The 11579-nt window shown below is 38.9% G+C and overlaps 1 long non-coding RNA gene across 1 annotated transcript; it reads left to right on the top strand.

Annotated features, from left to right (window-relative positions):
• Window positions 1–8704: 8704 nt before the first annotated feature.
• LOC118470884 (uncharacterized) lies at window positions 8705–10167 on the top strand. The gene is made up of 3 exons (XR_008600044.1): window positions 8705–8879; window positions 8969–9049; window positions 9785–10167. It is a non-coding gene; the product is annotated as an uncharacterized LOC118470884 (long non-coding RNA).
• Window positions 10168–11579: the final 1412 nt, after the last annotated feature.

Here is an 11579-nt window from a genome sequence, read left to right on the forward strand (position 1 = left end):
GATGTGTTTAGTGCTACAACCATTTGTAACAGGCATTCCTTATGACCTCAGCTTACATTACGACACGGCATGTGTGCGTGTGTGTGCGTGTGTGTGCGTGTGTGTGCGTGTGTGCGTGTGTGCGTGTGTGTGTTTTAGTTGTCAGTGTAGAAGTATGATTGCTCACACAGCCCCACTGCTTTTTAAAGTTAATTATTTAAGTCCGTAAACTGTACCCTGTGTGTTTAATCAGCTGTCCATTCACTGTGCAAATACTGTTTCAAGTAAACTGAGACAACTTACTGCTTATGATTGCATTTTTTTCACTGAAATAATTCCTAAGATTTGGAAACCCAACCAGCAGCGTAGTGAAGTCATACAGGTTGTAATGAATGCAGTCAGATGAGCGAACCCTCAGATATGCAAACTTATTTTTGAAGAGAAACTAGATTAACTGTGAAACTTTGACCAAAACTGTCCATTTGACAACAACAAACACCTATTTTGACAACCTACTTGTCATCATTTAAAATACAATTTGATAACTTTTCCTAATGCGATCTAAAATACACAAAACATGAAATACTTTTAAATAGATTACAGGTGCTACAAATGTTTGTACATTTCGTCTGTCCTGGGCAGAAGCTGACCCACATCTATAGAAATGGATGCCAATTAAATGACTCCAGGATGCACTAGACTGGCTGCTCCCAAAGCCACTTTTAGTAAATATATTTAGTAAATATATTTAGTAAATATATTTAAATCACTATAGCTGTTATGTATTCAGGGAAAATAGAAGATATTATGTGATGTCCCTGCTCTCTGGAACATTAGGTGAGGATTAATGATCTATTTATTCATGTCAGATAGGCTACTGATTAGGGCTGGGACTTTAAAGCACTCAATTTTGATTAATTCATTACACAAAAAAAATGCATTAGAAAAAATAACACATTCAATCATACCTTTTTCTGTTCCCTAATTTCTGTCCCACTGGTAACACTGATGAACACTCCAGCTCAGTAGGTGGCGCTAATGAACCTAAAGTCTGTTTTCCAGCCATGAAGAATATCCACAGGACGCACTGTAGAGGGTCACTAGTGGTCACATGACAGCGCTTTAGCTTCAGTCCGGTAGAAACGTCGGACCAACATGTCGGCTCTGCCGCAAACTTCCTCTTTTATTACAAAAACAGTTCAGTAAAAAGTATTTCTGAAAACATTTGAGGTGAGAAATAAGCTGCTGAATCTGTCCTGGTTTTTGTTCAGCTAGTTTAGACTTTTCACAAATGTTTTGCGATGCGTCGGACCTCCGCTCCCCACACCAAATTTGCATAAAGTTTTTTTGTATATGCAAATGAGCTCCAGAGAGACGAAGGAACACAGCTGGAAACGCAACCAGCATGCGATGTGGTGTGTTTCACATACACAATGAATGGAATGTGAGAAATTGACGGATCCTGTGGACACGTACCTTAACGTTAACTACCACAGTCCTGGTACCAGCTAACGGTGGAGCCATCCCATAATAGACCACTTTAGAAGACATTGAAAGTTCTTGCATTTCCAAAAAGTCTTAAATGTTGAATCTAATCACTATAATGTCAGTTTGCAGTAATCTGCGAATGTAGCAGACATGAAAAATGCAGATAAACAGAAATGAAACATTTTAGTTGTTTAAGTTCACATCTATAAATATTCATTCATTCAGTCAAACAAAATTTATCTGAACTGAAAAACGTTGATTATTGTGTCAAATATTAATATTGACAAAAAAAGTGATCAACTGTGATTAATTAATTACAAAGCCTCTAATTAATTAGATATATTTTTTAAATTGCATCCCACCACTACTACTGATATATTCCAGATCTGTACCTGTTACAAGCCAGTTCTGTGAGGAGGCCAGACTGTGACGGTACAGAAACCAGACCAGATGTTCAGGTTGGGCTGAAACATAGCAGCATCCATCAGGGTATGATGTAAATAAAAATTCTATTTACTGATGGATCTGGTAGAGATTAATGACAGTAAGAACCTTCAAGAGAGATAATGATATCTCAATGACTTTACTTCCCCCTGACCAAGCAGAACTTCATTCTTCTGAGGCATTCTCCAGCCTCTGGTTTGCATCTTTGTAGGGAAGGATTCATCCTGCAGCAGGAAAATGAGCCCAAACACTCAGAGCTTTGACCTGAAGACCAGAGAAGACTAAGGAGTGCTGACTCTCATGGGCTTCCCTCCACTGTCACCACACTGAACATTTCTGGAGCACCTGAAGGCTGAGAAATCCAAACACTCCTGACACATGGAGAAGTCCTTTAGAACATTGTCACACCGTGCTGGAAAACATGGATTATCAGGTTTTCACAGAGCTAGAGTACTGCAATCTTTAAAAAACAAAAAATATTCTGAAATTCATTGACATTTTCTGAGAGGAAGTGATGCAACTTTTTATTCCAGATAATAAACATGTTATTACAGTGAATTAGCCACGAATGCAAAATAGGAGAACTGTCACCAGTGGTCTCAAACTTTTAGACCCCCCTGTGTCAGCCTCAAAGCAGCTTCATAATGTGTTTCTATTTCCAAAGACGTGCCCTTGAGGATTCTTTGTGGAAATTCAAGTCATAGTTGAGTTATTTAATGTTCATTGGGAAACTTTAAGGAGCATTCTGCTCTGCTAAAATCCTCAAAGAGCATCACTAAGACGAAGTCCAGGAAGAGTGACCCTTAGCAGACCTCCATCTGTTGCTGGCTCATTTCTCAGCTGCACTGCTCCCGTTGGTACAGCAGCATCTGACGGCTGAACCGCAGGGGCCACAGAACAAGTTAACATCACTAAACTTAAAGTTGCTTTAACTTAGTTTCTGGGACTCGGGCCAGCCGGTTTAGCCAGCCTGCAGAGTGCAGCAGAGGTGGGGGACAACAAAGACAGAGCGTTCACTGGTCCATATGGCAGGTTGAAAGGCTTGTTGTTGGAAGAGAGAGTCTGGAAACCAGCAAAATGTGGTGTGAAGGAGTCAACTGGTAGATGGTGGAGTCTGCAGGGAGTTCAAAGGTGTGAGAGTTTAAGGGAAAAGCTGTGTGTGTTGCCTTGTTTACAACAGATTTTTAAAGAATATTTTTTGTGGTGCCAATTTGCATTGGAAATCACTGTTTAATACCAAAACATCACTTATTGGTCTGATTTACATGCAAAAGTGTCAAAGAATGAAGACCTAAATGGTTAATGGTCTGCTCCTATAGAGTACATCTCTACTTTCCTCAGTGTCTTCTGCCTCCCTGTGTAATGAAATATACCGAAGGTAAATATTGGTGTCCACTTTGAGACAATCTCCATTTAAAACCATTCATTGCACCAGATGTCATGACTGTATTTGGAGGGTAACTTGGTCCTGTTTTTTTGTTTTTTTTTATACTATCATATAGAGCTGATTCCATTTCCAATGCATCTTGTGCAAATTGTTGAAAATTTCCCCAAATATAAAAAAAATTAATTAAAAATGCACATGTAATGTTCCATCTACTGCTGTTGTGAATATTAAAGGTTGAACAAATGAAAATGACATTAATTTACCTGTTAGGTAACACTGAACCACTGCAGCGTGTGAGAGAATCCCTTCCACGTTTGTTTCATGTGTCACCGTAAAGAAGATTAGAGTCTCGTCGTCACACAGATGTGATGCTGATTCTTCTAGAGTGGAAGCTTCATCTTGTTCACTAAAGCAGGGTTGTTGGTTCACGTGTAGAAGAGGGCAAGACAGTAAATCTGAGTTGTTCTGGTGGCAGCTCCAGTTCCACCTCTGTGTGAATGTGTAAAAATGAACATATTAAAGCAGATTACTTGGCATTTATTAAAGTGCGGAGGCTTGCCTTGTTTTGGGGTTTTTAACTAAGACACTGGACTCCACCCTACCTTTAAACCTGGCAGTCTCTGATCACTGGTGACCTGCTAAATGTTAAGTGCTTAATGTCAACCCTGACATAAAAAACCTGTCCACATTCCTGAATACAATAAGGACGCTTATTCCTCTTTCAGCTCCAATATGAAGGCCATAAAATAAAACCTCATCACATCATTACCTCCTCACAGGCAATTGGCCAGAGACCGTTAATGGATTCAGATTACTCAAAAACCCTGACCAGGCCTTCGTTTCTTATGGTACTGGTGCAAATATGGAAATCATCTGAAGTGGATAAAGTTTGCCTGGTTTCCCTGTCTCTCCCTATATACACTACCGTTCAAAAGTTTAGGGTCATCCACACAATTCCACATTTTCTATGAAAACTCCCCCTTTTATCCATGTGTTAACACAACTGCACAAAGGTTTTCTAATCATCAATTAGCCTTTCAACACCATTAGCTAACACAATGTAGCATTAGAACACAGGAGTGATGGTTGCTGGAAATGTTCCTCTGTACCTCTATGGAGATATTCCATTAAAAATCAGCCGTTTACAGCTAGAATAGTCATTTACCACATTAACAATGTCTACACTGGATTTTTCATTCATTTCATGGTATCTTCATTGAAAAAAACTGCTTTTCTTTCAAAATTAAGGACATTTCTAAGTGAACTCAGACTGTTGAATGGTGGTGTACCTGCCTACAGACAGGTGAGAGGAAACATAAAGAATCTCTGACCCCTACATTAAGAGATTGTGCAACATTATTATCTTCCACATTGAGGTGGACTGAAAATAAAAGGGTAAAAATGCAATGATTTAAATCTCAGTAGTGAACAGTACACTGACTTTAGCTGCATTGACTTCCTGCTGTGGGGTCTGTGTTTCCAATCTAGTAAATCTAAACTGTTGGTTTTAATTTGGCATTTAAAAAAACACCCTATTGCTCAACTTAAAAGTAATGTAATGACTGTAAGGTGATACAGTTTTGAATCATTTGACATTTAAGTGATATAAGACAGAGGTGTAGTCGCTTCTGTTTAAGACTGTATGAGAATAGCTTGTTTGAGTGTAACAAAGTCTGGAGAACAAACCGAATTTAAAAAAAATCCAAAAATAACATAGAATAAAATCAAGCATTTTAACAAAATGTACTGACCTGTGTTTGGCCCAGTGGTCTGGTACTTTATGCATTATTCAAGAAGATGTTTCTTAAAGGTTTTGTTTTTTACGTGATAAAAATGAACGCACAAAAAAAAGTTAATAAAAAAAAAAACATCTACAAGAAGCTGTTTCATCTTTAAATGTGAAAACAAAACAATCCATGTAAAAGCTGTTTGCCCCGAACAGCACAAACACCAGTTACATGACTAAGTTTGTGGGAGAATGTGGCATCTTCAAGGTAGCATGTAAAGGGCAGCTGGCATCTTCACAAACCCCTGAATGTCACCCGTTCCAGCAGATTGACAAAATAATATGTACCCATCGCTTTATGCCAGCGGATGGAAGAGAATAGAAAAAGAAGCATAAAGGAAAGGACGCAGGGCGAATTTTGGGCTCCCCCCTCCTTTTTTTTAATCAGAGGAGGAAGACTGACATGTCCAATCATAACAAAACATCAGCTGGTAAATGGGCCTTCGCAATCACTGTCAGCCAGCCTCCATTAGAGAGACCCCCTTTCCTGGACATCAATCAACGCTTTATGGACTGATTCCTTCATTCATTATTTAATTACAGACATTTCTTTATTTATTTAACCACTGAAGACTTTTTTGTGAGGCTTAATCACTTCTTTGTTGGCAATCACATTTTTACTTCATGTTTGTGTCCCTTTTTTTCTTTCTTTTATCCTCTTTTTGGTAATAACTTTGTTCTGTTCTGTTCGCCGTGAATAAAAGTCGAGAGAACAACAGAGCTGGTCTTGTCACCACCTACAGGAACTAGAGCCAGCTCAAAGCAAAGTGGTCGGAGCGGCACGTCGCATGTTTGGTCACCTCTGGATGCACAAAACCAGGGAGGTCAAACATGAGGCCCGTGGGCCAAAAGCGGCCCTCCAGAGGGTCCAATCTGGCCCTCAAAGTGTAAAAATTCCAAAGAAGACATTAACTGCAGATTGTAAATTAGTGAAACTATAAATTTAAAATAATTTCTAGACCATGACAAGTTGTTTGGATCATAAAGGAAAATACAAGATTGTTCATTGTTCTTTTGTGCGTCTTGCTTGTGTTTTTTGTCGATTTTTTTGCGTTTTGTTCCTTTTTGTAATTTTTTTGTCCCATTTGTGTCCATTTATTGTCTCTTTGTAACTATTTTGTCTAATTTTTTGCTTTGTTTCATGTTGTTTTTCTCATTTTTTGTTGTTTTGCGACTAACTTTTGTAATATTTTGTCTTTTTTGTCTCACTTTTGTCATTTGTTTCATGCTTTTGTTATTTTGTTTCTTGTTTTTGGTATTTTGTGTTTCCTTTTTGCCTACTTTTTGGGGTTTTTTTTCCTTTTTGTAATTTTTTTATCTCATTTGTATCCATTTTTATCACTTTGTAACTATTTTGTCTAATTTTTTGTTTTGTTTCGTGTTGTTTGTCTCATTTTTTGTCATTTTGTGACTAATTTGTGTAATATTTTGACTTTTTATGTCTGACTTTTGTCATTTGTCTCATGCTTTTGTGGTTTTGTTTCTCATTTTTATCGTTTTGCGTTTCCTTTTTGTTGATTTTTTTGCGTTTTATTCTTCTTTTGTCATTTTTTGTCTCATTTGTGTACATTTTTTGTCACTTTGTAGCTATGTTGTCTAATTTTTTGCTTTGTTTCATGTCATTTGTCGTTTTGTGACCAATTTTTGTAATATTTTGTCTTTTTTTGTCTTTTTGTCTGACTTGTCGTTTGTCTCATGTTTTGTCATTTTGTTGTTTTTGTCATTTTGTGTTTCCTTTTTGTCTCGCTTGAGCTGTTTGCCAATTTTTGGTCATTTTTTGTTGCATTTTATTCATTGTTTTTGTTGTTTTTGTTGTTTTTATCTTCTTGTGTTTTTTTGTCTCGCTTGTATTTGTCTACAATTGTCGTTTTGTTTCTCACTTTTTCCATTTTTTGTTTCATTTTTGTTCATTATTTTGTCGCTTTGTAATTTTTTTGTCAATTTTATTCTTTATTGGGTCTCAATTTTGTAATATTTTGTCTTGTTTTTGTAGTTTTTGTCTGACTTTTGTCATTTGATCATACAGTAAAATCCTTCAGTTTCAGATGACTAAATGTTGTGCTCCTCCGTAGACACTCTGTGATCTGGAAGTTGTAATGTGGAAATTATATGTATCTGACACTGTGAGAATGTACATCTTTGCACTAAAACAAAGGAAACATTTGGAGTTGTGGTTATTTATCGGTTATGATGCTGTGGTTTTACTGGTCCGGCCCACTTCAGACCAAACTGGGCTGAATGTGGAACCCGGACTAAGATGAGTTTGACACCTCTGGACTAAAGCGATCCGCTAACGAGCATCATTCTGCTCTCTAACCGCTGAACATTCAGAGAATACTCACATGAAAACAACAGCCCCAAAAGTGACGGGGCTTCTGCAGGAATCACATGCAAAACGGCAAACTGTGGAAATCTGGAATTATTTCCTGAAATTAAGCCCATTAGCCATGAAATTATTTGCTTTCATTTAAGAAACCATGCAATCCAATTTGAGGTGGCACAAGCGCACTACATCTCTTTCCAATTTCCCACTGATCCCGCGGAACCGAACATGCACAAAAGAAGCTGCGTGGGTCACCTAAGTATAGACATAAGAGATATATCCCACTGAGAATTAGATTGGAATGGAAGATTAGTGAGGCTTTATCAAGATATTCATTCAAATCACCCCGGCAGCCAGCTTGCTTTTTCTCCCGTTAACACTTGAGCAAAGTTTTACTGCGGAACTGAAAGTGAAGCGGCAAAGTAGAATGCTACAGTCAGACAAAACAGTCAGTTTATGGTGGAATCAGAATGGATTTATTGGTTGTATATGGATTTACATAAATAGAAGAGCTTATTGGATCACAGCAGTCGGCATCAATAGTCATAGTAAGACTAATCACGCCCTGTTTGGTTTATAAATGTGATAAAACTGAAGAATTTGACCTCAACTCATATGAAGATTTATAATTACACCAACAACTGGAGTTCATGAGGCAAAGAGTCTGAGAGTCTCCATATTCAAAGCATGGCCTATTGTTTCTGGGGTTTGGGTTTTTTTTATGTTTTGTTCCCTTCATTCCCCATTTCTTTTTGTACTTATGGCGGTTCTTTGCTTATAACTGCTTCCCCAAATAGAGGCTCTGTGTTCTAAACAGCTGATAATCAAGGAACTCATTCCCTCAGTACTGAAAATGCATATTGGTAAATATAGCAAGGTTCTCCATTTGCAGTGACCAGTCACCAAATGCCTCCAAAAACTGTAAGAAAGCTCATTTCTCCACTGAGTACATGACCCATCATCACCATCAGCAGAATGACCACAGAACCTGTCCTGGTTCATGTTTGTGTTCACGTCAACCAGCAGTAGTTATTCCAGCAGCAGTGAATGCAACTTGTAGCCAGGTGTAAAAAACGCACACAGTTATTTGAGTACAATCACAGAAGACAGACTGTTTATTTTCTTTATCTTTATTTGTTTTGCATCGGTAAAGTGTTATACGTCTTATTGCATTTGAATGCACCGCTCAGCTCACGTGGTCCCACGTAGGGTACCTAGCTCTCAGCAGCCAATCAGAGGCTACGCAGGTGCCACGCTCAGCCTGTCGGCTCAGAGGCGAAGTGCAGGCGCGCTGCTCTTCCGGTTCCTTCTGATCTCAGCCAGAGAAGCGAGGGCAGCTGCATGCTATGAGGAAGAGAAAACCAGGAGAAAACCTCGGAGTTTACCTGTGAAAAGAAAAAAAAAAACAGTTGGAGCACTTACCTACTGGAGGTCCGGAGCCAAGTGACTGAACGAAGGAGAGAGTTACGTCGGTAAGACGAGTCAATTATCCGGCGGAGAAAAAAACCTTGTTGACGCTTACCGTCGTCGTCTATGCTAATGCTAGCTCTGTGCCTAACAGGCTAACCACTTGCCTTTCACCCAGAGAGCCGCGGCAAGGTCCGACATCGGCGTGTTCCGCCTTGATACACAGAGAGCAACGGTGAGAAATGTGCCTTTTTAGCTGCTCTGGTGCTATTTTCCTCTTGTTTTCACGGGTGTTGAAAGAAAGCAGTGGTGATATTACGGTTATGAGAGTGAACTGAAGTGAATAATGGTGCAATACTTCTGGACATATGCACATTGTGTTTATTATTTTATGCTGATGTGTATGTAATTAAAGGGGAAGTGTTTTATTTTCCTAATGCCAATTTAAAGGGAAGAGAGTAATTTGGTATGTTGTGATGAATGTAAAACAATATGTTATTTTGTACTATATGATTTATTGAAAACATTTATGTTATTTCAGCTGAGTTTAGAGTAACTAGAGGGTAATTTTTGGTGCAGTTCTCTCACATGAATAGGCCTATATTGTAAGAGTAATTTAAGCACACTTCTTTAATACCTCTGTGTCTAACTCAAGATGTGTACTGTTATTTTTTTTGCACATGGTTATGATTAATGATATTGTGAATGTTAATGGTTACTTACCATAAGTATTATTGAAAACTGTTCATATGAACAGGTAGATGTGTGAGTACTTTCATGTTTAGTCCTCATAAATGATACACTTATGACTGAACGTCGTACAACTGAGACAGAGATTTAAGATTTGAATAGAAATGAAGATTCATGTCAGAATTAGATGTAATGGTGTGCATCTTTTGACATTTGATGTCCCTGATGATGCATCTGAGAAAAGACGGTGTTGAATGTAAATTGTGTGACCTGTCTACAGGTCAGGTTTTTTTTTGGAGGACTGAAGAGTCTGAGGTTCAGGACAAACTTCCTGCTGTAACAGATGGCGAGCCAACCACCCTGAAGAAAGATCAGCACCGAGAAGATATCTACGTACCCACTCATTCACACACACATTATACATTTACATTACCCTACAAAGACCTCTGGAATCAGGTGAATTTGCAATAAGCCTACAACAGGAAAACCTGCAACAACTCCTATTTTACTTAAGGGCCCCAGCGGACATTTTTTTGTTTCAAGTGTGCACACTGGGTTTTTCTTATTGTCTTACTGTTTGTGTTATTATTTTGTATTCTGTACAAATCTGACAAATTGTTTTATCCACTGTTAAAAATTATACGAGTGGCTACTCAACTATTACCCCTGCGATTGCCTCATTATTGTTGCTCAGTACAGTGGCTCCTCCCGAATTTAGTGTCTTCTGATTCTGGTCCAGGTATTATAAATAGTCCAAGTAATTATTACACTGTAATTCACTTTTTTATCCCTGAAGTTGGTTACAATCTCACAACCAAATGCTTTTCACAAGTACAATGTTTTTGGTCTTTCTGTGTCCTCCATATCGATCTCTGATAGACAGGTTGATTACAACTTACACGTAACTAGCAACAAAATACTGTTTCTCACAGCATCACTGATTCACATGTTAAATATTTCCTCTGTACTACTGCTCCTGATGATCTGTTTGGGTGGATGGCAGCGGAACACGGTGATCTGACTTTCAGTCATTCAGATGTCTTTTGAAGACTGAGTTTGTAGTTGTCTCTATTGTGTCACTGTGGATCAACCATGTTATCACTGTGGCTTTGGTCAAACACTCTCACCGGTGGTACTTCTGAAACCTACTTCATGTGTGATGAATGGTCCTGTTTTATGGAACATCCCAACTGTAAAGCGAACACTGAAAATACAGATACACAAGAAACATTTATAAAGTTCTGCAGAAAATATGCAGACTTTGTGTTTGATATGTGATGATTTGGATATATAAAGAACCTGTTCAGCCACACTCCAGTCAGCAACACGAACCACAAGCACTTTATTTTACCTCCACCTAGGAGGAACTTTTTGTCACACAAAGACTAGAAATGTGGACTGTTGGTGGGGGTCAGCGTTCTCATATTTCCTTAGTGCTAAATGTTTAATATCTATCTGTCTATCTATCTATCTATCTATAAATAAATGGTTGCAGCATTACCAGGCTTGAAGCTCTCCCTGTTTTGACAGGGTAGAGGTAACTAAAACTCAGTGGTTAGTACTGTTGTCTCACAGCTAGAAGATCCCCGGTTCATGTCCCGGCCTTCCTGGGATCTTTCTGCATGGAGTCTCCATGTTCTCCTGTACATGTGTGGGTTTTCTCCAGGTTCTCCAGCTTCCTCCCACAGTCCAGAAACATGCTGAGGTTAATTGGTGATTCTAAATTGTCTGTAGGTGTGAATGTGAGTGTGATTGTTGTGTCTCTATGTGTAGCCCTGTGATAGGCTGTTACCTGTCCAGGTGAACCTGTGATAGACTGTTACCTGTCCAGGTGTCCCCTGCCTTCACCCTCAGTCAGCTTGGATAGACATCACCCCCCATGACCCTGATGATGGATGGATGGACGGACAGACGGAAGGTTGGATGGACGGACGGACCGAAGGTTGGTTGGATGGATGGATGGATGGATGGATGGATGGGTGGGTGGATGGATGCCCACACAGACAGTGCTGATGTGCTGCAAGAGTTAATTTAGAACTGGTAAAATAGACTGGCACTAAAATGAAGCTGCTCTT

The sequence above is a fragment of the Amphiprion ocellaris genome, chromosome 20 (genome assembly GCF_022539595.1).
Source record: "Amphiprion ocellaris isolate individual 3 ecotype Okinawa chromosome 20, ASM2253959v1, whole genome shotgun sequence".
Lineage (NCBI taxonomy): Eukaryota > Metazoa > Chordata > Actinopteri > Pomacentridae > Amphiprion > Amphiprion ocellaris.